The sequence below is a fragment of the Protopterus annectens genome, chromosome 8.part0 (genome assembly GCF_019279795.1).
Source record: "Protopterus annectens isolate FY-2018-M chromosome 8.part0, PAN1.0, whole genome shotgun sequence".
NCBI lineage: Eukaryota > Metazoa > Chordata > Ceratodontiformes > Protopteridae > Protopterus > Protopterus annectens.
The window spans coordinates 749,235,582-749,252,319 of NC_056741.1; the positions used below are offsets into that span (position 1 = coordinate 749,235,582).

The following is a 16,738-nucleotide window of genomic DNA, read 5'->3' on the forward strand; positions in this document are numbered from 1 at the left end:
CTTATTCAATGAGTATTAAATATTACAATGCTAGAAAAATAATTACAATTATTTTTTGTTTGCAACAAATGCACTTAGTTAATTGAAATATTTGTTTACATGATAAGATTAATGCAGTAAATCACATCTAACCATTTCATGCTTCATGATTTGGAAAAATTAACATTTAGAAAAATGAAAAAAAACAGGCAATTTGTTTTCTAAAAAAACTCTACAATTGCTTCTAAGCTTTAAATTTATTCAAACATTAAATACCTTTTCCTTTATACCTTTGGAGAAGGGAATATTCCTACATTGCATGGCCAATAGTAATTAGAAATAAAAATAAAATGATGTCCATATTCTCTTATATATATGGACAAGTACAGATTTTAACAGAGTTTATAGTGCCTGATTCCGAAAGACTTGCTGCCAGTGTGACTCACTCCACTATATTACACAGGAGTACATCACTTACACTGAAAGCAGGTCTTTTGTAATCTGTCCCCTGTTGTAAGTCTGTTTAAATATAAGTCTTACATCACAGAAAGTCATGCAGAACAAAGCAACAGCCAGATTCAATAAAACTTACATTGCCTGTTTACACCATGTGCATGGAGCAACGTGTACATGGTAGCAAGCCATTTTGGATTCATTAAGGGGCTCTACACAGTGGATAGGGCTGTGCAGAGCCCCGCAAAGCTGCTCAAACAAGGTAAACACAGTGGCATGCTAATTAAAGCATAAGCAGCTGAATTGTATGCTAATTAACCAATCCAAGAAGGAGGAGCTATTAAACAGGCTATAAAGCAAATGTGTAGACTCAGTGCTGGTTTTCTCTGCGAATTCCAAAACTTATTAGAATACAACCACAGGAAAGAGTCTGCACAGAAACAATGTTAGGGGCTGCTGTTGCTTTAATTTATGTGTATGTGTAATAGGCTGAAGTCTATGCTGCTGCTGCTAATAGACCAAGGCCAAGGAGGGGAAGAGTTTTTCAGACCCCAGTTAACTTATCACAATATACATGATGTGGAAACTGTAGTGGATTAAAAGACAGACAGCGACACACTACAGGAACTCTGCAACCTCTGTCATCCTCAACTCATGGCCAGGGCAAACCGAGGGGAACCCATCCCAGTGGAGACAAAGGTATGTGTAGCACTTAGAATTTTAGCTACAGGTACCTTTCAGAGACCAACAGGAGACATGCTGGGTTTGTCACAGGCATCGGCATCCAGGAACTTCCATCAATTCCTGAATGGTATGCTCCAACATGCTAAGGACCACATGCATTTTCCCAGTACTCATAAGGACTGGGCTAGAAATATGCAGGAGTTCTACCCTGTAGCACACTACCCTGAAGTACTGGGTGCCATTGATTGCTCACATGTAGAAATTAAGGCACCACCCAGGGAACATGGAAAGCTCTACATACATAGAAAGGGCTTCAACTCTATTAACTGCCAAGTTGTGTGTAATTCCAAGGGAATCATCTTGAATTTGTGTGCTGGCAACACAGGCAGTTACCACAACTCACATCTGGCACACATCCCAACTGTATTAGATGTTCACTGGGGGTGATATCCAACAGGGTCATTTACTGGGTGATGCAGGTTATACACTGGAACCAAGGCTGATGGCACCCATCAAAAATGTACACACTCTTGCTGAAGAACACCACAATGAGTCACATGCTCAATCCAGAAATATCACAGAGTGTGTCTTTGGGCTGCTGAAGTTGTGGTTCCAGTGTCTAGATACATCTGATAGAGCCCTTCAGTACAGTCCATGGACATGTACTGATATATTCACTGTATGTGCCATGCTACACAACATTATCCTGAGAAAACAGCTTCAGCAGGATCAACAAGCGGAAAGGGTCCAAAATCCCACTACCAATAACAAGGTCACCACAGCCACACACAGGTGAGGAGTGTGGGTGTAGGCAGATGTAGGTGTGTGCAATATGCCCTCACATTGGCTAAGAGACAAAGCATAGCACATTCACTCTCCAGCTAAGGGGCTAAAACCTTCATCCTACACACATACATATAGTAATACTGATGCCAGGCAAGACTCACAACCTTTATCTACCCATGTAATGGCTGTGTACTGCTAGCATCAGACAGAGTCAGCCCTTAACTAAAACTGTTGCAACTGCTGCATTTACAAGTTAAGTGTTGAACCTGGAGTGTATTGTGTAATAATATGAATGACTGTCATAGCCTTCTGTGTTGTTACTTGGTAGTGTAAGCAAGTAACAGGTGGGTGATTTGTACAGAAATGACCTTAACATGTGACAGCAGAGACTTATTTGACTTATATGTGTCCATTATTAAGTAGTAGGCCTCAGGCATCAAAGATTCACACAGTCATAACTCTCAAAAGTACTGATGGTTACCGCATGCCCTCAGTTTAGCACCATACATTTGTATTGGAAAATCATTAAAGGGAGAAGCTAAGAAAATGATGAGACACATTTCACTTTTAGACTTCACAACCCTCACAATATCATTAACAATACTGATGCAAAAAATGTTGATGCTATCAACTGTCTAACTTTCTAAGACCAATATAAGTTCATAGGTTCATAGATGTTGCTAGACTAATGACCACATGGGCCTTTTTAAGCCTAGCTATGCATCCCAAATCTCTGACAAGGTCTGATACCCTTGATAAGTGTAAACATGGGCCTGGAAGATTAACCATTTACAGGTTACCTGTTTGCATCAGAGACATAGGTGCCAAACCAGGGCTGAATTTCCAGTTTCCCATCCAATTGTCCAAGTTGCACTTAAATTGGATTATGGAGAACTCTGCTTCACATGGATGAGGACCCTGTTCCATAGATGGGGTAGTCTCTGGGATACATATCTATCTTTCCAGCAGGTCCTATTTATATCACAGGCAAGTTTTAAGTCTTTAGAATGGGTAATTCTGGCACTGTTTGTTTTGTGGATATGTAGGAAGTCCATCATAGTGGGGTATGACAATGCCCTGTATGCCAGGCATAGATTTTCCCTCAAAAGCCTGTAGGAGACAGAATACAGGGATAGGGCCTTGAAGCAGTCTGCAAAGGACATATTACTTATGCCCTGTATTCTTTTAGTGAGGAACCGCTGTGGACGTTCCAGTTGTTGGATATGCCTGGTTAGGTACATGGGGGCACTGTACTCAATGATAGGTCTGATGAATGCCGAATACAGTAGAACAATGACTTCCTTGGACCTAGATGCCATACCTTTGTTTATAATCTGAGCAACATATAATGATTTCCTCACCACTGTAGACACATGATGATCAAAGGCTAGATTACTATCTATGTGTGTCCCTAAGTCCCTAACTACTGGGTCAACTCTAAGGGTTGTGTTGTCAATATGATAGTTACCAAGAATGGATGACTTCCCAAAGAATGCTATTATGCATTTCTTGGCATTTAGTTTTAGCCCATGACTCTGAAACCAGTTGTTTGTCTGTGTCAGCCCCTCTTGGAGAACATTTGTGTCAGTGTGAGATTCAATGACAGCTCCTAATTTGTAATCATCTACGAATTTAGTCAGCCAGAGATCACTGACATTGGCCTTGACTTCTGAGAAGTAAATGCCAAAAAGGAGTGGTCCAAGGACTGATCCCTGAGGGACTCCACTTGTGACTGGCCTCTTTGTAGAGGTGGACTCCCCAATTCTAACTTACTACATCCTGTCTGTGAACTGGGTGGCTATCCACCAGGAGACATATGGGTTTTTACCTTACCTCCTGAGTTTGTCAGCAATGCCTGAGTGGGGTATTGTGTCAAATGCATTGGCCAGGTCAAGGTAGGCAGTGTGAATAATTTTGCTCTCATCCATTGTTTTGGTGACCTTCTCAAAAGTCCACCAAGTTGAGTAGGCATGATCTGCCCTTTACGAAACCAAACTGGGTTGTGTCCAATGTCTGGAAGTTTACTATACCTCTGTTGATCATCTTCATGATAATTATTTACATGGCTTTACATATAAGACTAGTGAGACTTATGGATCTGTACTTTCAAGGGTATGCAGATGGCCCACCTTTGTGCAGAGGGATGACTGCTGCCTTTCTCCATTCATGAGGCATGAAGCATGTTTGGAGGCTACAATTAAATAGTAATTCCAGAGGCCCTGATAGGTCATGTTTCATGTCATTTAGAAGGTATCCTGGTATATTGTCTGGGCCCATTGATGTAGTGTCCGTGGTCTTAGAGAGAGCATTAAGAACCTTTTCTCTAGTGATAGTAGGGGGAGTTATATTTGATTATATTTCCTGAGGGAAAGTTGATAGGGGGGAGAGGAGTAAAGTTGGAGCTGAATTTATCAGCCAGGAGGTTTGCTACATCTTCTGGCTCAGTATAGGTGGCTCCATTTACAATGAGCTCTGCACACAATTGTGTATTGCCTTTGAGGTTCTGGACATAGCTAAAGAATGCTTTGTGATTCTCCTTGGCCTAGGAGTCCAAACATATCTCAAATTTGGCTTTGGTAGACTTTATTTGTCCTCTGAGTTGTTTGTTTAGTTTATTGAGAGTGCTTTTATCCTGGTGGTGCTGCAACTCCTATTTTTTGCCATGATTTTCTTCCTCCTGTTATGCATCTGATTGATTTTGTGATTCCACCAGGGTGTCTTGTTCTTGAGTTAGTTCTGTACTTCTTCCTGGTGGGCACAGCTGCCTCTATACAGCTATTAACATGCTTGTACAGGTTTTCTGTGAACAGTTCTGCATAGGCAGAAGTATTGTCAATGTTTATAGGGGCTTGAAATTTTGCCAGATTCTCACTTAATAGCAGGAGGTTAGCCTTAGAATAGTTACTGAATATTCCCAGTTTAGCTGGGGGTCCAGGTTTTATTTTTACTTCAAAGGAGACCATTTTGTGGTCTGACCTTACCAGGGAAGACATTACAGTAGGGGGTGTGCAGCACTCTCCCATATTAGTGAGGACCAGATCCAGTATGGTTGCACCCCTAGTTTGTGTATTCACCATCTAGTCTAGGGGGGTTGTGTTTACAAAATCCAGGAATCGCTGTATATGTATGTTTGATGTCGTATAAGATTCCCAGTTAATAGTGGGGTAATTAAAGTCACCCATGAATATGCTATTGGGTTGGATGGTTAGTGTTTCTAATAAGTTTAAATACATGGTATCCTGGGTCATAGAGGGGGACCTATAGCTTGCAAGGAAGTGGCATTGGATTTTACCTATGTTGATCTGAACATGGAGCAGCTCAAGTGCATTATCAAAGGTACAATTACCAATTCAACATCACAAATCCAGATATACTAAGCACTAAGTCAGCTGTGCACCCTGAACATCAGACATAAAGATTATGTATCCCTGACTCCAAAAGATAGAAACCATGGATATGGCACAGTTATCATCACTTGCATAGGGTGTTGTGTGGTGTTGCAGGAAGCCAAGGCTGACACAAAAGGTCAGTGAGTGTGCGTGAGTAAGAAAGTGAAGCAGGCAGATATTCAGATAAAGTAACAAATGGCCATTGAGACAAAATGGGTTTTAAGCTTCACAGCTGAACTATGTAACTGTTGTGTGTTTGTCTGTATGGGTCCTCCAGGAGAAACTGGTGTGTGAGTGTCTGCATGAACGCAGCCAAGCTCTGTGCTAGATCTACATTTTGGTATGTCAGACAGGTATGAGCCATGCATGGTAGAGGTGGCAGTTCATTGTTGTTGCATCCAACCATGAGAACGGGCTCTGCCAGGAGTTGCACTGGCATGTCTACACCCGTGGCCTGATGCACTGCTGCTACCTGAACTTGACTAATGTCTACTGGATGAGCTCTCCTCGTGAGGATGCCCAGATCCATACTTCATGGCCTGCCACTTCTGGATGTGGACACTCAACCACTGACAGAGCTGTGGAAGTACTGACATTATGGGAGCATGACTGGGCATGACCAAATTGGCTAACAGCAGGTGATGTGGCTGACCTACGTCCACAAGGATGCCATCCCCCTCCCAGCAGAAGTTCCATCATAGACCCTGCCTTTTCTGACATGTCATTCATCCAGTCCATTGAATCAGCAACACAGTGTAAGCAGTCATGCATGTCAGGCTGTGCCACATTTACAACCCTAAGCATTTCACTAGAGGACCTCTGGACATTTGCCTGTACCTCCATGATGGCCCTAAACATACATTGATTGGCACAGGAAGAGACACCTGGATCAGGTGGAGGATGGACTGCAGGCCTTCTCTGAGCACCCCTAACAACCCTCCTGTGTGACACCTTGCCCACACTTTGGGTACTTTCAGAGTCAACAGGCACTGAAGCCACAATAACCACACTTCCCTAATCGATTGTCTCACCCTCCACCTGTCCAATATTTGAGTGCTCACTGGAATGGGTTGGTGTAGGCCTACTGACTGTGTCCAGTGGAGTTACAGGGGATGGCTGTATGTCAACCTCAGATTCAGATTCAACCTCTTCAGCCCCTGAATGTGCCTCTGTTTGGCCACCATCATCATCTGAGTCTGCTGATACTCTGACATCAGGTGGTAGAAGTCCCACACTTCCACTCTCAGGATCATCTGTGATAATAAGCAACAAACACAGGAAAAAATGATACCTGCACTACTATAGTCCAATATATGCTAACAAACTAACAGTGGTATAACTATTAAGACAGTACAGCAATACATACAACAGTCCTGACACCAACATCACACACTAAATATTTCTTTGAACTGCTCATCAGTACTGACTCACATGCACACACATTGAGCCCAGCAATTGCAATCACTTTCTTGACTGAGTACAAAGCAGATGTCTCATTTTAAGCAAATGAATGAAAAAAAAAATCATACAGTGCAGAGCACTGTAGCTCACCATGAGCAGATAATAGTATACTCCCTATGCTGGATGGTCCTGGAAGAAGTTAAGCAAAAGGTAAGGACATCATCATCACAATTAACAATAACACAAGGGGTACAACTTTTTGCCCTTTATATGTCCATTAACTATACTTTTAACAAGAATTTGGATGACAAGTCCAACTTGAGCCCCATGTGTAACCAATCAGAATGTGTTGTTACCTGTCACAATTTACAATCCCCCCAACAAATGTATTGTTTAACAAAACTAAGATATTGCTGTAAATATTTTACTATACAAGAGTATTTAACAATTGGGATACATAAGCACCTACCTGGAAGCTCCTCCTGGGACATACTTGCTGTCTCTGAAACATTAGCACCAATGTCAAGAACATGCTGTTCTGCACTTTCCTGGGAGCTGGCTGGATCCCTCACAGTGGGCAGGAACTCTTCATTTACTGTTAGTGGTGGTTTTGTAGCAGGTCCCACTGGAACCCATCCAATCACGAGCACCTACAGCAGCTCTCCTCTGTGCAGATGAGATCATGTCAATGGTCCTATGGTGCACATGATAATATGCCCTGTGGTGGCCACTTACTGCAGTCAGATCTGCAACTATCTGCTGCCAGATTTGTATTCTGCCTGACATATCTCCACGTCCCCTCTCAAGAAGAAAGGCACATATTGCCTAAAAACTTCCACAATGACCTGATTCTCAGGGTCAATGAAGGGTGTTTTTGGGGGATTGTGATGCCTGGGTGCCATAGCCCTAAGAGTCCTAAAACACAACAGAAGGATAGCACACATAAGTATCACATAACTAAAAAATACCTGTTCCCAGATTAAACAGAAAACATAGCATTTCAGTATTATCCACTGGAGAAACATAAAACCTTCTAGATATTTGAAATATGAACAACAGCAATTGTATGGCTGTAGCATAATACAAAAAGAAAAATCTAGCAAAGCTAGACTTCTAACTGAGTGATACCTTAAACCTCTTTCATCAGAGGCCTCATGGGATATATGCACAGTTAGAAGTCTAGCTTTGCTAGATTTTTCTTTTTGTGTTTTTTAACCAGCTGGTTATCTGTGTGACCTTTTTACTCTTTGTTTTATGTTGTAGCATATTACATTCACACACAAAGCAAGGCTGGATGCAAAACAAGGGGGAGTAACAATAGCAACCTATCCTTGTTTGTGCCATCCCCACCCCCCAAAAGAACAGTCAAATGACACATTTTGCTAACAAACCATCAGTGAAATGCTAAAAGTGCTATCAAATGAACTGTCCCTGAACATGTATACAGATTTATCACAGAACATTCCATTTTAAGCTTTTGCTAATCATCTATACCCGTGAAATGCCCTGACAAACATGTCCATGCCATCACTACACTTCTAAATAATGCATACAGATAACAGTAGCATTTGCTAATTAATATATAAATAAGACACATAATATTTTGTGACATTTCAGCACGTGCAGTATATAGTTGAAAAATGCAAGCATACCTTCTCCAGTTCAGTAGTCTTCTGTGCAGATATACCCAAAGTAATAGCCTCTTCTGTGTTCTCCACATAAAAAGTATCCTCTCCTTCAACTTTCCTAGCTACACAGTTACCTTTTTATGGTGTAGATTCAGGGTTGTGCCACAGTGAAGATGCAAATGAGGTGCAAACTCATTAGAATTGCTGAGTCCCAATTGCTTGGCTCTGTGTATCTGATGTAAACATAGTGCAGGCACTCCCTCAGTGTTTGTTGCTAATGGATTGCAACTGTTAATGATTACTGGTAGGGAGAAGGAAAACACAACAGTAATGCTGACTGTCCTACCTCCAGTGGGTGTGCCAGCTTAGACTTAAAAGTGTATAGAAGTAATTTTATCAAGGTCGGAAATATAAGCAAGCAGCACACAATTCCAATGTTCTTTTCATTAACATCCTACCTCCTCTTCATTTGTTGACAACTGCATATTATTGCCAGTTAACATCCTCAGACATTTTAAGGACAAGGACATAGAATGCCTTACAGACTGCATGTCTCAGATTCCTGGTCAGATAAGACAAGAATGAGCAACAAACACAGGCAGGCAAGACAGAGCTGCATTTTTGCAAGCAATAGTTATAAATGGTTATGTGATCACTCAGTGCACTATATCTGAACTTAATACATGTACAAATAACTGTTATTTGTTTTCTTAGTACTCTGGATGATGTTGCAGTTGGTTGTATGTTCCCTGCTGCAAAGTTGTGTGGCAAAGAGGTGTAAGGCACCCTTAATATGTTCTGAAGGTTAATTGGAGTGAGATTTTAAATCCAGACCTGTGTAAAAATATTTCATGCATACCAAAAAACATTTTGTAGTGTTTATTTCATAGACTGCCTTTCTACATTTCAACTACTTTTCCATTTTTATATATTTTTTATTGTTTAAATGCCACTGTTTGCATGGTGAGTAGCTTAGCACAAACAATGGAAATGGAGAAAATGTATGTCAAGTTTGTCTGTGCTTATCTTGTTTGCATGAAGCTTAGCAGTGCACAAACTAAACTAGTGGCCCACCCAGAAAGCAGACAGAACACCTGCAGAACACCTGCAGACAGGGCATCTGTAAAAGTGCAAAGGTCAAAAATGATACATTGTTGCAATTTATGATTTCCATCATGCAACTTAGTTTAGCAGCATTGTGCGGCAGTTAGCAAGGTTCCCCAACACCTGAAGTCATTGAGCACCTGCAGACAGGACTCAGAAAGCCAATAATTGAAAACAGATGCATTCAATTAATTCTGTTTGGCACTGCACAAACACACTAAGTGGCATTGCACTGTGGTTAACACACAGAACTTCAGAATGATTAGGAAATTATGGAAATGATGGTGAGTCAAATGTTTTTTTTCAGTTTTTTATTGTCTGAGGGAGAGTTCTGAGCTTTGCTTAATGTGGATGGTTTCCCCTTAAAAGGAACATGCCCAACATGGGTCTTGAACCCATGACCCTGAGATTAAGAGTCTCATGTTCTACTGACTGAGCTAGCCAGGCTATGGCTAGCTCAGTCATGTAACTAGTCCTGTGGCAGCAGGTGTAAGTGTAGGGCTGCAGTACAGATGATCCTGGGTTTTAGTGCAGGTTGTGCAACCTATTTTTACAGTCGTGACAGTGTAGTTTATATCAATGAACTGAAAAATAGATGTGTTATTTCAACATTCTTGTGGCAACAGGTGTAAGTGTCAGATTCCCATATACATGGTCCCAGGTTATAATACAGGATATCCCAGATATTTTTACTGTTGTTCCACTTCCCTTTATATTCACTTTCACTTATAACACTTTAGATAGTGGAGCTAATATGAATTATATGTATGAAGGGATAAGACACCCTTATTGTGTTTTCAGATCTATGATAGAGAGTATACTGTCTACTATAGTTAAGTATAATTCTGCTATCTGGACTTGCATGGCCTTCACAATTACATAACACACATGTACAACTGGCACTATATACAAGAACCTTATCAGGTCAGACACATACATGTGTAACACTTCAAATTGTCACCTGTATTTATGAATGATTCCTGACTATGTCTGAGCAGCACTTCATCTGTGGCAAAGATGAAAATTCAATGCTGTGGAAGAAAATGTTTTGCCCCTTATGTCTAGATTTGAATCCCACACTTTAAAAATCAATTTTATCTGTGTATAAAGCCAAAAACAAATGTTTCAGATCATGACATTTATGACCCAGTTACCTTCAAATTTTCAGTACATATTTCCAAGCTACATCCCCAGACACTCCTCAAACTAAGACCAAGTGTCAGATTAACCTTCCAGTTTCAAGGATTTATTTTCTCCCTACTTGGCACTGCTGTACTCTGCTTACCATCTGGCAAATGTGGTTGGTATCACTTCTTGGGTTTGGGCACTACCAGTAAATGCGATAACTGGAATTGGCAGGAAAGTATCAGCTGCCATTGCTCTAGTTTGGGTGTTAGACATGTCTGGCATTAGAGGGGAAGGTGCTCAATTTAGGGCACAGAGCTGGGTTGTCCAGGAGTCCAGTATATTTTATTGGACTCTTGGTAAAGCACCACAGCCAACGGTTTATGCAGGTGGACTATTCTGGCTCCCACTACAAGTCTGAAGCATGGAATAGTTTGGCTCAGGCTGTATCCAGTGCTATTGAAATCCCACACACTGGAGAGCAGTGTATGCATCATTTTAATAACCTACAGAGGCACAAAAGGGATACCCTCAACTATTGTTTGATTGAATTTGAGACTGTGGACAACCCACAGCTGTGTAAGTATGATAATAAGAGAGTACTTGTACTAGTTAGAAAGCTAAACATAGGCAAGACTGGTATACATAATGCTCTTCTGTTCTTTTCTGTTCTTTTCCCAGCTAATACCAAACTTGAGTTCAATAGACAGGCTCATGCTGCTTGAGTGGAGTGACTTAGGGAAGAAAGTGATATGTATGCAGCACAAGGAAAGTGTTACTGTAGCTTTAAAAGATAGATTTTTGTTTTTTATAGAGTTGTAGCAAATTAAGCATGCATATCCTAACTGTAAAACCAAGAATGCATCCATTACTGTGTAGCACAAACCAACTTTAGGAGTCAAATATTAGACTGTAGCCAGATATTGTGGGTTCAACTACCACAAATCACAACTATACAATACTGAATTTCTTTAGTAATATTTACATTAAATTAAACTCTATACAAATTGCACAAATGCCCTGCTGTTAACCAAAAGCATATGTGTAATATATGCACATTTCAATGATTACTGTCAGCAATCTGTAGTTATAGTGTGAATTTGTTAGGACGTATACTTAAATGTCATACTTCAGATAAAATAGTTGTATAATTATGTTATGCATTGTATGTCACATATGATGGTGCTAATTTTATTTCTTTTTTTTCTCTTACCCCAACCTTTACCTATCTTTTTATTTTCTGTTATGTGTATTCAAAATGTCTCCATGTCATCCATATGTACCACATCACTAAGTGCTACATAGCACAGCAAGGTAGAAATGCCTCAGTGGATCATCCTGCCCCCACTCCACTGGCTCCAGCACCAATGCCCAGCACATCTGAAACCCAGCCTGGCAGCACTGCCTCTGCTGTCTTGCAATACGTGCACCCTCAGGTAGTACTGCCTCAGCAGCTGGTGCAGTGGTTCCCTCTGGGAGCAGTGTGGGAGGTGGGGATTTCATCACCTGCCAAGAGATGCCAGGGGGTGGTACGTATGGTCATGCACCACATCATTGGTGTACAGCTATGCCAGATGGAGAAGCTGCTCTCCCTCATGGTACATAGGAGGAGAAGGCATCAAGCACTATAGCTGTGAGTGGAGTAAGGGGACAGTGATGACAGTCCAGTGGGTGAGGACTTGATTTGTCACTGTCTCCAAGTTTGATGGGCATGAGCCTGTGCTGTCCTCTTCCTCACCCCAATCATGTTTTTTCCAACTTTTTGTGACTTTCGCCATCTCTCTCTTTTGTCTTGTTTGTTTGCATTTCCTTCCTCACCTACTCAGCTTACCTGACCCAGACATACCTACATGCCTTACACAGCATTCCTCTCTTACTGAATTAAAGGATACTTGTCCCACAAAGAAAAAAAATTGTCCCATACATAGCTCTCCATTTTGCACACATGTCTTCTTGACACACTTGATTCAGTCTAATTGGCTATACAACATGATTATGTTGTTGTCACCCCTCTCTCTAGAGATGACAGTCCAAATTCAGCTAATATTCTACATATATTATCAGTTTTTACTACTGAAGAAATGAATAGTTATGGTTCTTTCCTACCTCCCTCCTGCACATTCCTATACTGCTTTCCATTTAATCATCCCCTGCTTCTTCCCATTTCTCCACTTTCCTAGCTACCTGATTTTAACCCCTATATTGTGGTCAAAAAAATAGAATCACATACAACACACATAAGTACCAGAAAAAGCAATGGATCCCTTTACTTTTTGGCCTCTGTGTTTGTGAAGAGTTTGGCAATGTGCACCAATGCCAAGTGATGGTGAGCAACTCTACAGTGATGCAAAGCAAAGCCACTTAACCCTGCAGTGCTATGCTAACACACACACAATGACATATGCTGAATGTACTATAAAGAGTAATGTCATTGCATTATCAGTGTTTATTTAAAAGCATTATATACACCTGGATTTGAGCCCAGTATCATATGGGCTCAACAGGAAATGTGTCAGTTCATTTACACCTGCTGCCACAGAATCAGCTAAGCAGTTGGTGCGTTTCATAGACTCAATACTAACTCTCAGACTTTTAGTAATGCGGCTAACATTTGCACACAGCTTAACTGTGCAAACAAGGAAATTAATTTAAATGTGTATCTTGCATGCGCAAACACTTTGCCAACCATTGCACAAACCTGCTACTTGCTGCGCTATGCAAAGTCACTATTAGCATGTATTAATGCTGTTTACTGTCCATTTACTCTTTATGCCATGAAACTACATGTGGAAACATAACAAACTGAAGGCCCTAACAGTATGTCACATATTTACAATTTAGCCATGTGTTGCCTCCCCCCATGTAGTGCAACCCTCATGTCTTAGTACTTTTTCACACATATATCAACTATACTACATAAATTAATATCAAATGTTGTGTGATATGTAATGCATATCAATCTGGTAACATGCAGAACTAGAACTATCTTCACAGTTGAACATGCCTACACATCCATCAACTGGCCCTGGGAACTATTGACCCATAAGCCTAACCAGCCTTATTTGCAAGGCTATGGAAATCACCATCATAGACATCATCGACAGGGACATAGATGACCTTCAACACACTTGACCTGACCCATTTTGATTTTGTCAAGGGTAAATCTTGCTTATTAAATCTAGTTTACTTATTTGATAATGTCCCTAAAGCCCTGGATGAGGGATAACAGGACATACTTTCACTGTTGATCCTTTGACACAATCCCCCCTTCAGATATCATAGAAAAAATCTCACATCTGGGGATTAACCTATACATTACTAGATGGAAAGTCAGCTGGTTCATTGACAGAACTCACACTGTCAAAGTTGAGGAATCCCTCTCCACCAGTAGACCAGTTACCAGAGGAATGCCACAAGGATCTGTGCTGGACCGTCATCTGTTTGGAAACTATTTTTCTCAAGTCCAGGTGAAAGTAGATGGCCTGTGGCTTACCAGGTTTGCAGATGACTGTCAACTGGGCACAATCATATTCAGTCCCTCAACAATGTTAACATATTACAGAAAGGGCTGACACAAATAATTGATGACAAACTCACAGACTGAAGCTTAAAGCAAAAAATGCCTCACTGTCCCCTTTGGCAAACAACTACCCCTGCTAATTATGATATAAATAGCACCCCTCTAAGCTCAAACTCAGTTGGTGAGACTTGGAAACACATGTTGATAGCAATCTAATCTTCAATCACTATGTGTCTATAGTGGTAAGACATGCATTCTACATTGCACACTTCATAAATAATGACATTGCATCCAAGACCAGGGAGGTCATAGATCCACTATAATTAATCTTTTTCAGACCATTAATTAATACAATGCTCCCTTCTCTATGTACCTCACCAGACACCTGCAGCAACTGGAGAAAACACAGAGGTTTCTGACCAGTAGAATACAGGGCCTCCAAACCATGACCTACATGGAAAGACTGAAAGAACTGTTACTATACTCAGTATCATGCAGGTTTCTGAGAAACAATCTATTTCTGGCCTACAAAGCAGTCTCAGACCCTGCCCTACTGAAATGATGGACATTTGCAAATCAAATGGGACAAGACTAACTTGCTCCTGGGATCTCAAACTAGTCTGTGGTATAAACAGAATATACTGGAAAGACAGCTAAATCTCCCAGTGATGACCATTTCTCTGTAATAGGCTCCCACTGCATGTGAAGCATTATTCCTCAATTACCTTATTCAAGTGCAACCTTGACATCTGGATGGGTGATTGTAAATTCACCCCGAGGTCGCACCTACCTCCCTCATGGACAGGAGCAGTAAGTGCTGATCACAAAATCTCTTGGCTAACAAAGACCATCTAACTATGGTCAATAAGGGTACTTGGTGTTTACACAGCTAGGCTTGTAAATGACCTAGGGCCATTAGCCTAGTAACCTCCTATGAACCTATGAAGCTATGAACCTTTGCAGGCCTCCCAACATCTTCTATCCAACATGCACTGCTGATGTCATTAACTATAAGTTGTCCTGCAGCCTTGTAAAAGTCATACTTGTGCTGTGGTGCTGGCATAAAGTATTGAGCTCTGTAGTCTTTATACCTAGATAAGTAGGAGTTCTGTTCTTACTGTAGTCAAGTGTGTGTGTGTGTGTGTGTGTGTGTGTGTGTGTGTGTGTGTGTGTGTGTGTGTGTGTGTGTGTGTGTGTGTGTGTCTAACCAGAAGAGCATAGGTGTGTGTCTTAGAGTTATTTATTTTTTATTTTATTTTACATGTATTTACTGGGAAAGTCTGACTGGACACAGGTCCTTTTTCAGCAGAGGCCCAGGGAGAAAAGCTCTAGTAATACATAATACATAGAACTTGCAAGGACATTACATGAGCATACAAATAGCATTTATACATTGATGGGAAATACAGCTCAATAGAGGTAACATCAACATAATATGTGGTACAAAAGGATGACATTTGAGAAGAGTGATTCCCCAGCTGAGTTGATAGGTTTAGTGGTATCCAGAAGGAGTTTGTTACTGGAACAGAGGACTCTGAAAGTGGAATATGGTTATATAAGATTTTGGAGAGCATGGACTTTATCAGGTTGATGTAGGATTTTGTGGGTAAAGTTTAATTGTTTATAGTAGAGGGTTGAGGAAGTTCTAGCCAATTTAGTTGTTTAAGAGCTGCACAGTGGTGAGACCTATGTGTGGCATCAGTGGCAAATTTGGCAATTTTATTGTAGCAGGATTCCATCTTGGTTAGATCAGTTTTACAGAGGATGGCAAGAACTGAAGAGGCATTCAGGAGAGCTGAAAAGAGGTGTATGTGGGAGATGGTAGCTTTTGTGGTTCTAATAAGAAATTGTTTCTGTGAAGTAGACCTAGTTTCTTATGAACTTTCTTAGTGGTCTGAGCAATGTGAATGTCAAATTTCAAGTAGTTGTGAATTTCAATGCCTAGCAGTTTCGTATGAGTTATTGAGGTGATAACAGTTTTGTTTTTGGGTTCCCTATTAAAAGCTAGGTAGGATGAGGGGGATCTTATAGGGTGGAAGACAATGAGCTTAGTTTTGTTGGGGATTCAGAATGAGTTGGGAATTGGTGAACCATGTTTCTAAAGATAGAAATGACTCCTGAGTTATGGTGTTGATGTGTTTTAGGGAGGGGGTTGCACATATTAGCATAGAGTAGTCTGCATATTGTATAAAAGATGCATGAAAAGTGGAGGTGTGTAGTTGATTAGTGAATAGATAGAAAAGTAGAGGCCCAAGGATGGAACCTTGTGGGACCCCTAAGGCAACTGAGAGAAGAGTGGAAATGTGGTGTTGCCACTGTATGGCCTGCTAGCATTCTGATAGCTAGCTTTGGAAGCAGGTGATAAAGGAGCTACTAAGATTAAAGGGAGAGCACATTGATGAGTTTATTGTGATTTACCATATCAAAGGCTGTAGACAAGTCCAGAAATATGGAAGATACATATTGTCCATGGTTTCTAAAGTGGTTAACTGTATTTGTAAAGACCATTAGGGCTGTGGTGGTGCTGTGATAGTGGCAAAAACTGTGTTGTGTATTTGATAATAGTTTATGTGTCTGAAGGTAGTCCATGAGGTGGGTATAGATGGCTCTTTCTAGGATTTTAGACAAGAGTGACAGGTTGGCAATTAGATGATAATTAGTAAATTTGG

At 40.8% G+C, this 16,738-nt stretch overlaps 1 non-coding gene across 1 annotated transcript; it reads right to left on the reverse strand.

Annotated features, from left to right (window-relative positions):
• Nucleotides 1-9,798: 9,798 nt before the first annotated feature.
• On the reverse strand, nt 9,799-9,871 carry TRNAK-CUU. The gene has a single exon. It is a non-coding gene; the product is annotated as a tRNA-Lys (tRNA).
• Between the last annotated feature and the right edge of the window lie 6,867 nt (nt 9,872-16,738).